Source organism: Mirounga angustirostris, unplaced genomic scaffold, assembly GCF_029215605.1.
Source record: "Mirounga angustirostris isolate CCGP_5_RB_7025 unplaced genomic scaffold, mMirAng1.0.hap1 SCAF_1, whole genome shotgun sequence".
Lineage (NCBI taxonomy): Eukaryota > Metazoa > Chordata > Mammalia > Carnivora > Phocidae > Mirounga > Mirounga angustirostris.
The window spans coordinates 205,791,474-205,810,290 of record NW_026991709.1 but is presented as its reverse complement, the minus strand read 5'-3'; positions in this window follow the sequence as shown (position 1 = coordinate 205,810,290).

Genomic DNA, 18,817 nt, shown 5'->3' with positions numbered 1-18,817 from the left:
CCTTATTGCTTTTTGCTGAGCACTTTTCTTATCTCAAGGAAATCTTATGAGAATTGATACACAGAGGTTAGCTGACTAAGGAAACTCCTCAGAAAAGGGAACTCGTTCTTGTCTTTCACCATCAGACCCATGGTTCTGCTCTTTTTCTTTTTTATTTGTTCCTTTTGTTTTCTGCACTTGTTTTCTTTTCTTTTCTTTTTTAAAAGATTTTATTTATTCATTTGAGACACAGAGATAGGGGGAGAGAAAGAGAGAATGAGCAGGGAGAGAGGCAGAGGGAGAAGCAGGCTCCCCACTGAGCCAGGAGCCCGATGTGGGGCTCGATCCCAGGACCCTGGGATCATGTCCTGAGCCGAAGGCAGACGCTTAACCATCTGAGCCACCCAGGCACCCCTCTGCACTTGTTTTCATATGCTTCTTTGGTGGTAGGTTTTCATAGCTACTGTTGATTGCCTTTGGGGTGACAGAATCAGTTGACCTTAGGAAAGGAATGCCTTTTAGTTACAGAGCATTGTCTGAGGAGTGGTTAGTGACTTTGGGGTCAAAATAAAGCTTAAATAACCCTGTGGTTTTGAGCTGGGTAAGCCAGAATTTAGGGTATCTCTGTTGGTATCTAAAGTTACTGGACGAGTCATTTTTCACAAATGTTGGTATTTTTACCCCCTTAACAGATAACACTCAACAGATCTAGCTAGAGTCTCAAAGTAGACCCAGTAGAGGGTGATAAAACTATTTGGTTATTTGGGGAAATCCAAACTAATTGCAGGATTTGGGAGAAAAATCTAAGTCCTTCCCACTTTCAACAAATATTTATTAAGACAAATATTATTTAGTGACAGGATCTTTGTTACAGCACAGCAGTGAACAAAGTTAACACAATCTTTTCTATACAGAACTACAGAGAAAGGGAACTTGGAGGAAAAGCATGTTTTTGGGGACAGATGGCATTAAGTTTTGGATAAGTTGATTTTGAGGTACTGTAATTTCAACATTCCTTACATATATAGTCTCGTTCACAAAAGAGAGGGCTTTTCCCCCAGTCACTAGATGGTAATTGTAGCCATAGTACTAGGTGAAATCATGTAGGGAGAGGTAGTAGAGTGAGAAGAGGGCCCTGGGCAAGTAACTTAAAAATCAGGGCGTGGAGGAGCAGAAAGTCGAGGAGACAGGCCAGGAGTGGCTAGACAGATGGGGGGAAATGAGCAGAATATGTTGTCATGGAGGGAAAGGAAAGAGACCAGATGGAATTAAGACTGAAAAATATTCGTGGGACAGAGCAGTAGAGAGGTTGTTGTATTCTTCTTCTTCTTCTTCTTCTTTTTTTAAGATTTTTATTTATTTATTTGAGAGAGAGAATGAGAGAGAGAGAGCATGAGGGGGGAGGGTCAGAGGGAGAAGCAGACCCCCCGATGCGGGACTCGATCCCGGGACTCCAGGATCATGACCTGAGCTGAAGGCAGTCGCTTAACCAACTGAGCCACCCAGGCGCCCCAGGTTGTTGTATTCTTATCAAGAGAAGTTCCAGTGGTGAGAATGATGGTGGTGATGATGATAAAGATGACGATGATGAAGGTGGTGGAGATGGTGGTGATAATGATGATAGTCATGGAAGTCAGAATGGAGGTGATTGAGGGAAAGTGGGAGGTGAAGAAGGGGAGATAGCAAGTATAGTCAACTCCAGAGACACTTGGAGGCAAGTATGTGAGCAAGGAAATAGAACAGACGGATTTCCTTGGGTGGTTGGGGCATGGGGGAATTTGCTGCCTCTTGGGGTTATCACGACCACAAGTCCTGCATAATAAGTTTGTTGGGCTCTCAACATCCCACCATCCCCTGTGGCCCAGCAGCCATGCAGTGGGGTTTCCTGTTCTTTCTCCCTAGTGGTCCTCTGGGAGTGTGGTGATAGTTGGAGGCAAGAGCTGATCAAGAAAGACAAGTGGTGCCACCTAATGGCCAGGTCTATGCTATTACAGAGTGTTGGTTCTAGAGCCAGACCAACTGGGTTCAAATCTTAGCTCTGCCACGTATTAGCTGTGTGACTTTGGGAAAGTCACTCAGCATCTGTCCCCCAGGCATCTCTGATCTGAGATAACTTTGATAGTCCCCTAGCTGGTTGTCCTTCTACCCCATTCTTCATCCTGCAGCTGGGAGAGCTTTCTGAAGGATGAATCTAAGCCCATCACACCCCTGCCTCACAGCCCCATGGATACTTTGCAAGCTAAATGTGCTTAGTAGGCTCAAAAAGCCCACCAGATCTGGCCCCAGTCTGCCTCTCCAGACTCATCTCTCACTTCTCTCTTAGCCTGCCCACCTGCCCTGCTGGCTCTCTATTACCCTCACACTGCTTCATAAAGCACGTAAGTATAAATCAGAGTGTCCCTAGCCATTTACCTGTGATACAGAATGAAATTATAATTCCTTTTTGTAACAACATTACAGCATAAAACTCCAGGGGATTTTTCCTGAAAATCAGACCCTCTGAAAATGTCTTCTCAGTTATTTCTGAGAGTCTCCTGCAGGTCCAGCTCACAGATGTCCTTTACGTCCATCCATCCATCCCTCCCTCCCTCCATCCATCCTTCCCTCCATCCATTCATCCCTCCCTCCATCCATCCCTTGATCCATCCATCCATCCATCCATCCATCCATCCATCCATCCATCCATCCATCCATCCATCCGTCTATCCATCCCTTACTCCATCCATCCTGCCATCCATCCACCCATCCATCCATCCGTCTATCCATCCCTCACTCCATCCATCCATTTATCGATCCATCCATCCATCGATTTATCCATCCATCCATCTATCCATCCCTCCTAGATTTTTCACTTCACTGACAGACTGCTGTCTTTGCTACTATTGACTTCGGTGAACAGTCTGTTCATTGTCTTATGCTGATTCCTACCCCTGACACTCTAGCCCTAGACTCAGGTTGGAAATGCTGTTCTCTCTGCTTCCTCCTGGCACATCTCAGCCAGGCTGTGATGTTTAATAAAGCTTTACTGAGGTCAAAGGTAATGTGATCCTGTTAAATCTAAGTCAGATCCTGTTCCTCCTCTGCTGAGAGCCTTCATGACTCCCACTTCACTTGTTTATTTTTTATTTATTTATTTTGACTCCCACTTCACTTAAAATAAAAGCCAAAGTTCTCACCATAGCCCATAAGTTCCTGTGTGATCTTCCCTTGTCACCTCCTTGCCCTCATCCCCTCCCAGTCTCCCCCACCCCGTCCTCTGCTTTCTCTGCTTCAGTCACACAAGTTCCTTGCCTTTCCTTGAACATTCCAGGCACACTCCTGCCTTGGCTTTTGTACTTGTTGTTCCCTAAATGCTTTCTACATAATGCTGTTCTTCCTAAATGCTTTCCTCCAGATTCCCGCATGTAATTACATGGCTCCCTGGCTGACTTCAAGTCATTGTTCAAGTGTCCGCTTGTTGGTGAGGCCTCCCCTGACCTCCCTGTCTAAAATCTCTCTCTCTCTCTCTGTCACCTTCTTCCTTTCTCCCTCCCTCCCTCTCTCTCTCTCAATCTTTCTCATACGCACATCCTCCGTCCACTTTGCTTAGTTATTTCTGTTCATTGCACCCACCACCTTCTAATATACAAAACAATTTGCTTATCTACTTCATTTATTTTGTTTGCTGTCTCTCTGCCCTACTGGAATGCCTGCTCTACGGGACAAGGAATTTTGTTTGGTTTATTCATTGCTGTAGTCCCTGTGCCTCACGCAGCATCTGGCACACAGTAGATGCTCAATAAATATTGATTTAATGAATCGCAGGAAACAAACTGAGGGTTGCTGGAGTGGGGGGTGGGGTGGGAGGGATGGGGTGACTGGGTGATAGACACTGGGGAGGGTATGTGCTCTGGTAAGCGCTGTGAATTGTGCAAGACTGTTGAATCTCAGATCTGTACCTCTGAAACAAATAATGCAATATATGTTCAGAAAAAAAAAAGAAGAAGAAGGTAGCGGGAGGGGAAGAATGAAGCAGGGGAAATCGGAGGGGTAGACGAACCATGAGAGACGATGGACTCTGAGAAACAAACTGAGGGTTCTGGAGGGGAGGGGGGTGGGAGGATGGGTTAGCCTGGTGGGGGGTATTGAGGAGGGCACATTCTGCATGGAGCACTGGGTGTTATGCACAAACAATGAATCATGGAACACTTCATCTAAAACTAATGATGTAATGTATGGGGATTAACATAAGAATAAAAAAATATAATTAAAAAAATATTGATTTAATGAACGAATGGACACAAAGATCTGGCTGGAGGGCAGTTATCAGCCACTTTCCGAAGTGGCTGCCCTTGGTGACTTCAAGTTCCTGACTCTCTTGACTAGCTCTTTAGAGGTCTCCTGGTGGTGGAGGGCCAGCAGCTTGGCTTTCAACAATGGGAATCTCCAGGTATCTATATACCTCAGAGTCCAGAGTCAACCTCTATCCTAACCCCAGATATCACTGATCTATTCTAGGCACAAGGGATAAAATAGTGAACAAAACAGACAAAATAACCCCCATTCTGATAAAGTCTTTTTTTTTTTTTGCACATGATGTTCTCTCTACCTGGAGTTCTCTTTCTCTTTCTTAAAGATTTTTTTAAATTTATTTATTAGAGAGAGAGTGAGAGAGAGAGTGCAAGAGGGGGAAGGGTTAGAGGGAGAAGCAGACTCCCTGCCGAGCAGGGAGTCCGATGTGGGACTCGATCCCGGGACTCCGGGATCATGACCTGAGCCGAAGGCAGTCGCTTAACCAACTGAGCCACCCAGGCGCCCTCTCTTTCTCTTTCTAATGCTAGTCCCCTTCCTAGCTCCTCAAGACCAGAAGCATTACCTCCCAGAAGACCTTCACAGTAGTCCTAAAGTTAGTCTATACTAATTGATAGAAAATTCTTCACAGTGCAGCTGTCTTAGGCCAGTTGCCTGTAAGGAGATCCCGAGGTAGGAATTGGGATGCACATTTTGTGTTGGGGGAGAATTGGGGTCAGATGCACATAATTTGTTGGGGGAGAGTAGGGGCTGGGATGCACACAATTTATTAAGGAAAGATAGGGGCTGGGATGCACATGAGTTTTTGGAGGAGTACGCTCTCGGGAGAAGGGTACTAAGGAAACATGATAGGCAGGGGAAGGAGCTAAATAAGGAGGTAGTCTCAGCAGGAGTCTAGCCTCAGCTTAATTCCTTAGGGGAGCTCTGGAGTGTGCACCGTGGTGCTGGTCTATCTGGAGGCAAAGCCTTTTATCCCCTGGGCCAATCACTGGCTGTGGTCTGCCCCTTGGGGTGGGGTTAGGATAGGACCTGGCAGGCACAGTGATGGATGAGATCTAGGCAGACCACCAGGAGTACCCACTACAGTGCTCAAAACTTTCTCTGTATGAATGTCACTTTCTCTTTATTTTAAAGTGCTCAAAATAACAGTGATTTCCCATGCACCACATAGCATCATCACATGACAAAACTGGGAGTGAGCAGCTGCCACAGGATTCTTTAAAAATGTTTTTTTAAATTTTATTATGTTATGTTAGTCACCATACAATACATCATTGGTTTTTGATGTGGTGATTTTTTTTTTTTTTGCTTTTGAGTGTAGTTCATACATAATGTTACATTAGTTTCAGGGGTGTACAACATAGTGATTGAACAAGTTTATACATTGGCCACATGATTCTAAATTCTTTAAAGTCTCGAGGATTATGATGGCAGTTTGTCAGTCAGGCTTAATTCATGCAAGCATTGATGTAGATCCTTGCAGAGGATGCCATTGGTGCCTCATCCAGATCCTGGATTCCTGGCCTCTTCCATAAAACCATTTCCATGAAAGTGTAATTTGTTTGTTTGTTTGTTTATTTATTTAAAAGTTTTATTTGTTTATTTGAGAGAGAGAGAGGGCAAGTGAGCATGCGTGGAGGGAGGGGCAGAGGGAGAGGGAGAGAAGCAGACTCCCTGCTGAGCACGGAGCCCAACATGGGGCTCCATCCCAGGACCCCTAGATCATGACCTGAGCCAAAAGCAAGAGTCGGCCACTCATCTGGCTGAGCCACCCAGGCACCTGTAAAGTGTATTTTTTTTTTAAAAAAACAAATATTGTTAATTCCATGAATGGATTTCTTTCCCCTAAAGAACAAATGGATTTTTTTTTTTATGTCCCCATACCCCAGCTTTTTTGAGTTGGCTGTTATCAGTCATATCTGCCCCTTCCTCCAGAGAATTGCCTTCAATTGAACTGAAACTGCTCTGGGAAGTTATGACCCGCATCCCTGGGGGGCTTCTTGCAGCCAACGTTGATCTGAGACGGGGGTACAAAAGCTCAGCCCCTTGTCTCTAAGTGGGGGCACCTGTGGGGTGTCACTCATGCTCCAGGGCTCCCGATGCGGTCAGGTTGATATTTGACTGCAGCTCAACCTTTATCTTTGTTCAACCCCTTCTTCTGCCTTATCTTGCTTTCCTTATCCTCTCTCTCCTGATAGCAGTGCCCAGTAAATCACAAGCCTAGGGAGGCTGACCTAACATAATCCCTCCCTTATTTGGTTATGTCACCAAAATAAAGTAGGAAAAAATAATTCAAGGTTCCTAACTCTTTCTGATTTTGTTCTGAAATAAGATTTAAAAATAATATTATGCCAAGGCACAAACAAGATCCCTTAGCAATATAATTTTATTGACAATGACGATGATGATGAAGATGGTTAAATCCTATTTGGACCTAGATAGAAAACTTAGTCTTTACATCATACTGCCACCTTCCGGGAAAACTAAGGAATAAGAAATTCAAAGTAGCTTCAAATGCTTGGTGTATTAAGCAGGACTGAAAATGATTTAAACCTTTAGGGTATAAGGAGCTGAGGCAAATCCTACAAAGATATTCATTATCCAGTTTTTTTATATTACCTTAAATATACTATTATATTCTTTTTTAAAGTTAGTTTCAGAAATATACTGTTATATTCTTTTTTTAAAATTATATTTTATGTTATATTAGTCACCATACAATACATCATTAGTTTTTGATGTAGTGATCCACGATTCATTGTTTTCATATAACACCCAGTGCTCCATGCAGGACGTGCCCTCCTTAATACCCATCACCGGGCTAACCCATCCTCCCACCCTCCTCCCCTCTAAAACCCTCAGTTTGTTTCTCAGAGTCCATAGTCTCTCATGGTTCATCTCTTCCTCCGATTCCCCCCCTTCATTTTTCCCTTCCTTCTCCTAATGTCCTCCATGCTATTCCTTATGTTCCACAAATAAGTGAAACCATATGATATATTCTTATTACATTTGGGAATTCAGGTCCAAAGATACTTATTGAATTAATAAGCTATATTTAGTAATAGGTGCGTGGAACCTGGTTTTCACATTTATTTATCCATCCATCCTTCCATCATTCATCCATCTACCCATCCATCCATCCACTCATCCATCCATCCAACAAATGTTTAAGATATACCTTCTCTGTGTTTGGTGATTTCATGTCAGACTGATTAATTTTACTCAATCTTAATTTTCTCACATTTAAAATCCTGCCAATCCATTTACTCTTCAGGGAAAAAATATACATCCATGGCATTAACAAAATTTGATTTTCTTCTCTTTATTTGTTAAAAACCACATGTTTATGGAAACAATTCTAGGGAATAAAATCAGAGAGTTGGTGCAGGGCAAGTTTGGGAATAGATAAATGTTATGGGAGAAAAATAGGATGTTGCTGCCTAATTAACTCATAACACTGGCATATTTTGAGTAGCTATTGTAAAATATATTGTGAAATTATTTCTGCATCATTCAGTATTGTTTTACCACTTCAATTTTAATGATTTCACCATATTGCACTATATGGAAGTACTTATTCAGTCCCTTACTGATGCACATGTAGGCTGCTTCCAGTTTTATCTTATAGCAAAAAATGCTGCAATGAACAGCCTTATGTATTTTGACACTGAGATCCTGTGTAAATATTTCCACAGGATAATTCACTGGAACTGGGTTGAAGGGTAAACATATTTGAAATTCTGATTAGTCTGTCCCAATGGTGCTTTAACAAGTTTTATGATTTATATTCCCTCCTGCTTTGATGGCCTCTTCTGTACCTCTTTGCTGAGGTTGGGATTCCTGCCTGCCATTTGCGGGGACAGTCAAACACATGACATCTGACACCAGACAGATGATATCCACAGAAGTTTATTCGCCGCGTATATTCATAGTCCAGGGAAGGAGGATGCCACACGCCACACGGGGCCCCATAGGGTTGCACTTGGGAACAGAGTGAATAGCCGGGAGCTGTAGGACGCAGGCTTTGTAGTAACAAGAGGAAGAGGTGCCTCCTGGTTCCCCTCACCCCACCCCAATGGGAAGATGTAGTTGGCTTGTCTGCATCATTCTGGAGGCTGGCAGAGCACCAAAGCCTGATACTCAGGAATTAGCAGCAATTGCATCTGGTCTCCATGATAAGGAGGGTTGTTTGGATAGCAGATCTTTTCCGTGGGAGCAGAGTGGGGAGGCAAACCCACGGTTAGGTCATTCAAGGCCATCCCAGTTTCCCCCAGATTTTAAGGCAGCAAATAATACTGGACCTTAATTTTAGGCCTGACACCAAACCTCCCCAGTATAGTATTCCACTCTTATCTGTGGTTTCACCTTCCATGGTTTCAGTTGCCCATGGTCTGGAAGTCATCAGAAGATCAATAATAGCCTCACGCTACATTGCAATGCTTGTGTTGTCTACCTCACTTCACCTCATCACATAGGTATTTTGTCATCTCACATCATCACAAGAAGAATAAAGGTGGGTATGGTACAACAAGATATTTTGAGAGAGAGACCACATTCACATAACTTTCATGACCATAGACTGTTGTAACTGTTCTATTTTATTAGTTATTGTTGTTCACCTCTTACTGTGCCTGATTTACAAATGAAACTTTATCATAGGTATGTATGTATAGGAAAAAACATAGTATGTGTAGGGTTCGGTACTGTCTGTGGGTTCAGGCTTCCACTGGGGGTCTTGGACCTATCTTGTGCAGATAAGAAGGGACTTCTGTAATATAGTCAAGTCTAAATAAGAAAACAATAAATAATGCAAAAGCTCACCTTCCAGAAACAACGAGGTTTGATGTTGGTGGGCAGCCTCCCATCATCTATCCCTGTCTGCATATATGCAGAGAGAAGGAGGGCAGACCAGATCAGCTGTAGAGAATATTTGTCTTTCTTTGAGTGCCTAGCTCCTGTTATCACTGTCTGTGCTTCTCACTCTAGAAGTCAGATCCTGCCTTTCCTTCTTGTCCTGAAGCAAAGGTCTAGGCTCCACCAAACAGATGCAGCCTCACCTGGATCCCAATCCAGCAGTGCAGAGAGCAAGAATTTCAGGCGAGGGTAGAAGCAGGCACACAAGGTTTTCCAGGGATGCCCTTGCTAGACAATCAAGAGTTAGCATCTAGCACCCAGGGTTGGCCACATCCCCTTACAGGCTGTGGTGTCTGTGCATGTGGGAAATTGCCTTAATGCCAAGATAGCCTCCGGTTGCATCCCTGGGCAAGCCACACTGGAGGTCACAGAATAGAAAGGCTCACGGACCAAACCGAAATGCTTAAATCACATGGTTTACTAAATAATTTAAAACACGCAGTGAGAGGAGGGCCTGAGTGGCTCATTTGGTTAAGCGTCCAACTCTTGATTTTGGCTCAGGTCATGATCTCAGGGTTGTGAGATGGAGCCTTGCATCACGCCCAGTGCGGAGCCCACTTAAGATTCTCTCTCCCTCTGCCCCCACCCCGCTTGCTCTTGCGCGCATGCGCGCGCGCACACACACACACACACACACACACTCTCAAAACAAACACACACAGTGAGAAATAAGAGGAGAGATGGACTAAATTAGCACACTTAGGGTGTGAGTAGACAGATCAAGCTGACTCATAGGATATAGAATGTTTGTAGGTCTTATCTCTTTCCCTCCATGTCATGCTTCCCTGCTGCCAATGTGATTGTGAGGACAGAGCTGAGGTTTGAGCGAGCCGTCCCCAGACAGAAGGACCAATGACATATACTTGCTCTTCTGGAGAGATGCAGGGACAATACACCTCACCACAACCATAGCTTGCCAAGTAGCCTGCTGAGTGGCCATGGTGTTTTCTGGGCACAAGACATTTGGGTCCAAATTGGTGTTAACTGAGGGGTGGCTGAATGAAGACCGCGTGAACACTGAATGCTTTGTATGCTTTGTATATATGCAGTGAATCAGAATATCACTTTCCATGTCTAACACATATACGATCTGCTTACTCAATTTTATTTAACATATCTTATGAATTTTACCTCTGTCTTGAAAGCTAGTAACCTATCTACACTTAACACATCTGATGAGTTTCATGTGTCCCATTTGTATTCTTGATTTCTATAGGAGATAGAGTCTCAAACAGTACCCCCGAGTATCACAGTGCCCAGCACTGCTGACAGGGTTTTCTCTACATTATTTCTGAAGTTTCATTTGGGGCCCTACTCCTGTTTATATAAACTCCTGGAGTCTCTGAGATATTGATATCCATTATAAATTCATGGTTAATCAGGGAAATCCAAATCAAAACCACACTGAGATACCACCTTACACCAGTTAGAATGGCAAAAATGGACAGGGAAAGAAACAACAAATGTTGGAGAGGTTGTGGAGAAAGGGGAACCCTCTTACACTGTTGGTGGGAATGCAAGTTGGTACAGCCACTTTGGAAAACAGTGTGGAGGTGCCTCAAAAAATTAAAAATAGAGATACCCTATGACCCAGCAATTGCACTGCTGGGTATTTACTCCAAAGACACAGATGTAGTGAAAAGAAGGGCCATATGCACCCAATGTTCATAGCAGCAATGTCGGCAATAGCCAAACTGTGGAAAGAGCCGAGATGCCCTTCAACAGATGAATGGATAAAGAAGATGGGGTCCATATATACAATGGAATATTGCTCAGCCATCAGAAAGGATGAATACCCAACTTTTACATCAACATGGATGGGACTGGAGGAGATTATGCTAAGTGAAATAAGTCAAGCAGAGAAAGTCAATTATCATAGGGTTTCACTTATTTGTGGAACATAAGGAATAACATGGAGGACATTAAGAGAAGGAAGGGAAAAATGAAGGGGAGGAAATCGGAGGGAGAGAGGAACCATGAGAGACTATGGACCTGAGAAACAAACAGGGTTTTAATTAATTAATTAATTAATTAATTTAATTTATTTATTTGAGAGAGAGAGTGAGAGAGAGAGAGAGCACAAGAGGGGGTAGCGGGAGAGGGAGAAGCAGACTCCCTGCTGAGCAGGGAGTCCGATGCGGGACTCGATCCCGGGACTCCAGGATCATGACCTGAGCCGAAGGCAGTCGCTTAACCAACCGAGCCACCCAGGCGCCCACAAACAGGGTTTTAGAGGCGAGGGGGGAGGGGGGATTGGTTGGCCCAGTGATGGGTATTAAGGAGGTCATGTACTGCATGGAGCACTGGGTGTTATACGAAAACAATGGATCGTGGATCACCACATCAAAAACTAATGATGTAATGTATGGTGACTAACATAACATAATAAAATTAAAAAAAAAAATAAATTCATGGTTAGCATGAAGTATTTGGAGTGGGTTTCTATTTTTTTGGAACTAAGAACCCTCACTGAAATAGAAAGTAGTACCAGGAGTGGTTGCAGACCACAGATCCTCAATGAAATGGTCATCGGGAATTGGTCAGTGGGGTCTGGTGAGGGCTCTACAGGCAGTGAAAATCCCATTAGTGTTAAGGGGTGGGGTGCCAGTCGCTGTGAAACAGTTAAATAATGGCCTCTCATCATCTGGAAGGAGTGGCCACTGAAAGCTTGGGGGAAGTGGCCACTGGCATTGAAGAGCAAGAAGCAGGTGACGAATTTGAGGACTGCTGGGTCAGTTGGTTCCTTCTGTATGTAACAGGGAGCTTAAAAGCATGTCAAGCTCAAAGTCATAAAATATTTGCTCAAGCCACTGTCAGGGAATCAGGGCCTTCATATTACTTTATTAAAATAATCTCATTTCTTTTTTTAAATTTAATTTTATTATGTTATGTTATTCAACATACATCATTTGTTTTTTAAATTTTATTTTATTATGTTATGTTAATCACCATACATTACATCATTAGTTTTTGATATAGTGTTCCATGATTCATTATTTGCATATAACACCCAGTGCTCCATGAAGTATGTGCCCTCTTTAATACCCATCACCAGGCTAACCCATCGCCCCACCCACCTTCTCTCTAGAACCCTCAGTTTGTTTCTCAGAGTCCATAGTCTCTCACGGTTCATCTCCCCCTCCGATTCCCCCCCTTCTTTTTTCCCTTCCTACTACCTTCTTCTTCTTTTATTTATTTATTTATTTATTTATTTATTTATTTAAAAGATTTTATTTATTTATTTGAGAGAGAGAGAAAGCATGAGGTAGGGAGGGTCAGAGGAAGAAGCAGACTCCTCCCCGAGCAAGGAGCCCGATGCGGGACTCGATCCCGGGACTCCAGGATCATGACCTGAGCTGAAGGCAGTCGCTTAACCAACTGAGCCACCCAGGTGCCCTATTTATTTATTTATTTATTAAAGGTTTTATTTATTTATTTGACAGAGAGAGAGATAGCGAGAGCAGGAACACAAGCAGGGGGAGTGGGAGAGGGAGAAGCAGGCTTCCCGCTGAGCAGGGAGCCTAATGCGGGACTCGATCCCAGGACCCTGGGATCATGACCTGAGCTGAAGGCAGATGCTTAACGACTGAGCCACCCAGGCACCCCTTCTTCTTCTTTTAACATATAATGTATTATTTGTTTCAGAGGTACAGGTCTGTGATTCATCAGTCTTATACAATTCACAGTGCTCACCATAGCACATACCCTCCCCAATATCTATCATCCAGCCACCCCATCCCTTCCACCCCCCACCACTCCAGCAATCCTCAGTTTGTTTCCTGAGATTAAGAATTCCTCATATCAGTGAGATCATATGATACATATCTTTCTCTGATTGACTTATTCCGCTTAGCATAATACCCTCTAGTTCCATCCACGTTGTTGCAAATGGCAAGATTTCATCTTTTTTTTTTTTTTGATGGCTACATAATATTCCATCGTATATATATACCACATCTTCTTTATCCATTCATCTGTTGATGGACATCAACATGGTTATTGTGGACATTGTGGACATTTTGGACATTGCTTCTATAAACACTGACGTGCACGTACCCCTTTGGACCAATACATTTGTATCTCTGGGGTAAATACCCAGTAGTGCAATTGCTGGGTCATACAGTAGCTCTATTTTCAACTTTTTGAGGAACCTCCATACTGTTTTCCAGAGTGGCTGCACCAGCTTGCATTCCCACCAACAGTGTAGGAAGGTTCCCCTTTCTCCGCATCCTCGCCAACATCTGTCCTTTCCTGACTTGTTAATTTTAGCCATTCTGACTGGTGTGAGGTGGTATCTCATTGAGGTTTTGATTTGGATTTCCCTGATGCCGAGTGATGTTGAGCACTTTTTCATGTGTCTGTTGGCCATTTGGATGTCTTCTTTGGAAAAATGTCTGTTCATGTCTTCTGCCCATTTCTGGATTGGATCATTTGTTCTTTGGGTGTTGAGTTTCAGAAGTTCTTTATAGATTTTGGATACTAGCCCTTTTTCTGATATGTCATTTGCAAATATCTTCTCCCATTCTGTCGGTTGTCTTTTGGTTTTGTTGACTGTTTCCTTTGCTTTGCAAAAGCTTTTTATCTTGATGAAGTCCCAATAGTTCATTTTTGCCCTTGCTTCCCTTGCTTTTGGCAATGTTTCTCAGAAGAAGTTGCTGCAGCTGAGGTTGAAGAGGTTGCTGCCTGTGTTTTTTTCTCTAGGATTTTGATGGACTCCTGTCTCACATTTAGGTCTTTCAACCATTTAGAGTCTATTTTTGTGTGTGGTGTAAGGAAATTGTCCAGTTTCATTCTTCTGCATGTGGCTGTCCAAGTCTCCCAACACCATTTGTTGAAGAGACTGTCTTTTTCCATTGGACATTCTTTCCTGCTTTGTCGAAGATTAGTTGACCATAGAGTTGAGGGTCCATTTCTGGGCTCTCTATTCTGTTCCATTGATCGATGTGTCTGTTTTTGTGCCAGTACCATACTGTCTTGATGATGACAGCTTTGTAAGAGAGCTGGAAGTCCAGAATTGTGATGCCACCAGCTTTGCTTTTCTTTTTCAACATTCCTCTGGCTATTTGGGGTCTTTTCTGGTTCCATACAAATTTTAGGATTATTTGTTCCATTTCTTTGTAAAAGGTTGATGGTATTTTGATAGGGAATGCATTAAATGTGTAGATTGCACTAGGTAGCACTGACATCTTCACAATATTTGTCCTTCCAATCCATGAGCATGGAACGTTTTTCCATTTCTTTGTGTCTTCCTCAATTTCTTTCATGCATGTTTTATAGTTTTCTGAGTACAGATTCGTTTCTTCTTTGGTTAGATTTATTCCTAGGTACCTTATGATTTTGGGTACATCATTTGTTTTTGATGTAGTGATCCATGATTCATTGTTTTCATATAACACCCAGTGCTCCATGCAATACTTGCCCTCCTTAATACCCATCACCAGGCTAACCCATCCCCGCACCCCCTCCCCTCTAAAACCCTCAGTTAGTTTCTCAGAGTCCATAGTCTCTCATGGTTCATCTCTCCCTCTGATTGCCCCCCTTCATTTTTCCCTTCCTTCTCCTAACGTCCTCTGTGCTATTCCTTCTGTTCCACAAATAAGTGAAACCATATGATAATTGACTTTCTCTGCTTGACTTATTTCACTTAGCATAATCTCCTCCAGTCCATCCATGTTGATGTAAAAGTTGGGTATTCATCCTTTCTGATACCTGAGTAATATTCCATTGTATATATGGACCCCATCTTCTTTATCCATTCATCTGTTGAAGGGCATCTCGGCTCTTTCCACAGTTTGGCTATTGTGGACATTGCTGCTATGAACATTGGGGTGCATATGGCCCTTCTTTTCACTACATCTGTGTCTTTGGAGTAAATACCCAGCAGTGCAATTGCTGGTTCATAGGGTAGCTCTATTTTTAATTTTTTAAGGAACCTCCACACTGTTTTCCAAAGTGGCTGTGCCAACTTGCATTCCTACCAACAGTGTAAGAGGGTTCCCCTTTCTCCACAACCTCTCCAACATTTGTTGTTTCTTTCCCTGTCCATTTTTGCCATTCTAACTGGTGTATGGTGGTATCTCAATGTGGCTTTGTTTTGAATTTCCCTGATGGCTAATGATGATGAACATTTTTTCATGTGTCTGTTAGCCATTTGTATGTCTTCTTTGGAGAAGTGTCTGTTCATGTCTTCTGGCCATTTTTTGACTTGATCATTTGTTTTTTGTGTGTTGAGTTTGAGAAGTTCTTTATAGATCTTGGATACCAGCCTTTTATCTGTCGTGTCATTTGCAAATATCTTCTCCCATTCTGTGAGTTGCCTCCTTGTTTTGTTGACTGTTCCCTTTGCCGTGCAGAAGCTTTTTATCTTGATGAAGTCCCAAAAGTTCATTTTTGCTTTGTTTCACTAGCCTTTGGAGATGTATCTTGAAAGAAGTTGCTGTGGCCGATGTCCAAGAGGTTACTGCCTATATTCTCCTCTAGGATTTTGATGGATTCCTGTCTCACATTGAGGTCTTTCATCCATTTTGAGTTTATCTTTGTGTATGATGTTAGAGAATGGTCGTTTCATTCTTCTGTATATAGCTGTGCAATTTTCCCAGCACCATTTATTGAAGAGACTGTCTTTTTTCCATTGCATGTTTTTTCTTGCTTTGTCAAAGATTATTTGACCATAGAGTTGAAGATCCATATCTAGGCTCTCTATTCTGTTCCGTTGGTCTGTATGTCTGTTTTTGTGCCAGTACCATGCTGTCTTGGTGATCACAGCTTTGTAATATAGCTTGAAATTGGGCAACGTGATGCCCCCAGCTTTGTTTTTCTTTTTCAACATTTCCTTGGCGATTTGGGGTCTTTTCTGATTCCACACAAATTTTAGGATTGTTTGTTCCAGCACTTTGAAAAATGTCATTGGAATTTTGATTGGGATGGCATTGAAAGTATAGATTGCTCTGGGTAGCATAGACATTTTAACAATGTTTATTCTTTTGATCCATGAGCATGGAATGTTTTTCCATCTTTTTGTGTCTTCTTCAATTTCTTTCATGAGTGTTCTGTAGTTCCTAGAGTATAGATCCTTTACCTCTTTGGTTAGGTTTATTCTGAGGTATCTTACGGTTTTTGGTGCTATTGTAAATGGAATCATTTCTCTAATTTCTCTTTCTACAGTTGCATTGTTAGTGTATAAGAAAGCAACTGATTTCTGTGCATTGATTTTGTATCCTGCCACATTACTGAATTGCTGGATGAGTTCTAGTAATTTGGGGGTGGAGTCTTGGATTTTCCACATAAAGTATCATGTCATCTGCGAAGAGAGAGAGTTTGACTTCTTCTTTGCCAATTTGAATACTTTTCTTTTTGTTGTCTGATTGATGTTGCAGGACTTTCAGTACTATGTTGAACTATAGTGGCTAGAGTGGGCATCCTTTTCGTGTTCCTGATCTAGAGGGAAAGGCTCTCAGCTTTTCCCCACTGAAGATGATATTCGCTGTGGGTTTTTCATAGATGGATTTTATGAACTTGAAGAATGTTCCCTCTATCCCTATACTCTTTAAGAGTTTTAATCAGGAAAAGATGCTGTATTTTGTCAAATGCTTTTTCTGCATCAATTGAGAGGACCATATGATTCTTCTCTCTCCTCTTACTGTGTTCTATCACATTGATTGATTTGGGAATGCTGAACCACCCAATCTCTTATTTCTTATAGCCTCAAGTTTGAAATAACTCTAAAACTAACCTCAAAATTTATTTTGCAGATAGCAGAATTACAGCTGCAGAGGCTGCAGATTAATTCACAACCTCAGTGGATTCCTAGTTTTGACAATGTGAGCAGTAGGGAGATTCCACGGTGTCCAAACTAATTCTGGGAACAAAGAGAACTCTTAAACATACTTTTAATTTGTATTTTCAAAAAGATGAAACCAGAACAGTTGGGGAAAAAGGGAATCTTCAGAGAATAAAGAAGAGCTTTAAGAAATTAAAGTTATGGCAGCCAACATAAAAAATCAATAGAAGGATAAGATATAAAGTGGTGACACTCTGCAAGCAGACCAAAAACATAAAGCTTAAGGAATTTTGGAAAGAAAGAAACAAACAAAAAACCAAACAGAAAGGAGGCTATTATTCAAGGAAAGAATATAAAACAATTTCCTAGAGCTGAAACACATTCATTTCTATATTAAACAAGCCTACTGAGTAGATCATAGTGAAATTTTGGAACATGTAGAATATAAAGAAATTATTTGTGAATGATGTGAAATAGAGACCTAATAACTTAATCCTTTAGCCAATTGTCCCAACAGTTTCCCTTCCCCATTGACTTGAAATACTAACACATACTGAATGTCCATATATGCCTCAATCTGCTTCTGAGCTGTTTCGTCTTGGATCTATTTGTCTATGTTTATGAAAATAACACACACGTACCCTTAATTTCTAGCCATAACACATTATTCAGTATTCCCAGAATGTGTATATCCCCTATGCTGCTGTGTTCTTGCTTACACGATACCTGATACTTGTAACATTTTCCTATAACCATTTCAATGGCTTGATATTCATCCTTCAAGACTCACTTTCAATCATACCAAATTTCTTGATTTTGCCTCCATATCTCCTTATGTTTTTTTTTTCCCCAAATTCTGCTAACATAGCACATACTACACCGTGTTGTTAGTTTTACTGGAATGCATCAACCTCATCTCTTTCTCCATATCTCCCCTCCAATTCTCCACTTGGAACACCCCTGCAGGAAGGCACTTTGTAATCCTAGCACTTAGCATGTAGCAATCAACCGATCCTCTATCAGTATTTATTGAAAGAAATAATACACACATGTGCTTGATATATAAAGACTATCAGGGAACTGGGTACAGTGGTTATTTCTGGGAAAATTTGGAGATGGATTGAGACCCCTCCCATTTCAACTCCTATGTGTATGTATTATGTATATTATATACCAAACACATTAGTTTTTGTTTTTAAAAAATATTTATTTATTGGGGCGCCTGGGTGGCTCAGTCCTTAAGCGTCTGCCTTTGGCTCAGGTCATGATCCCAGGGTCCTGGGATCCAGCCCCTTATCGGGCTCCCTGCTCAGAGGGAAGCCTGCTTCTCTCTCTCCCACTCCCCCTGCTTGTGTTCCCTCTCTAGCTGTGTCTCTCTCTATCTAATAAATAAATAAAATATTTAAAAAGATTTATTTGAGAGCGAGCACCCCAGCGCGAGTTGGGGGAGGGACAGAGGGAGAGAATCTTTCAAGCCAACTGCACGCTGCTGGCGGAGCCCCACGGGGAGTGGGGGTGGGGAGGCTGGATCCCACGACCCACGAGCTCATGACCTGAGCCAAAATCAAGAGCCAAGGCCTAACCCACTGAGCCACCCAGTTGCCCCCAGATTAGATCTTAAAAAGAAGAGTCAGATTTTCTATTGTCTTGAACATTTTTTCACATCTTATTTTTAGTGAGAAAGTAAGTTGTGGAAGACATAAAATATATAATCCTATTTTTAGAAGAAATTAGAAAGACTGAAAAATAAATTTTACCCATGGGTATGTTTTTGTAGGAGTATGGATTGAACCAAAGGATCAAAGCGTAGGTGGGCGAAGGTAAGTTAAACACTGAGCATCCCAACTTGCCAGC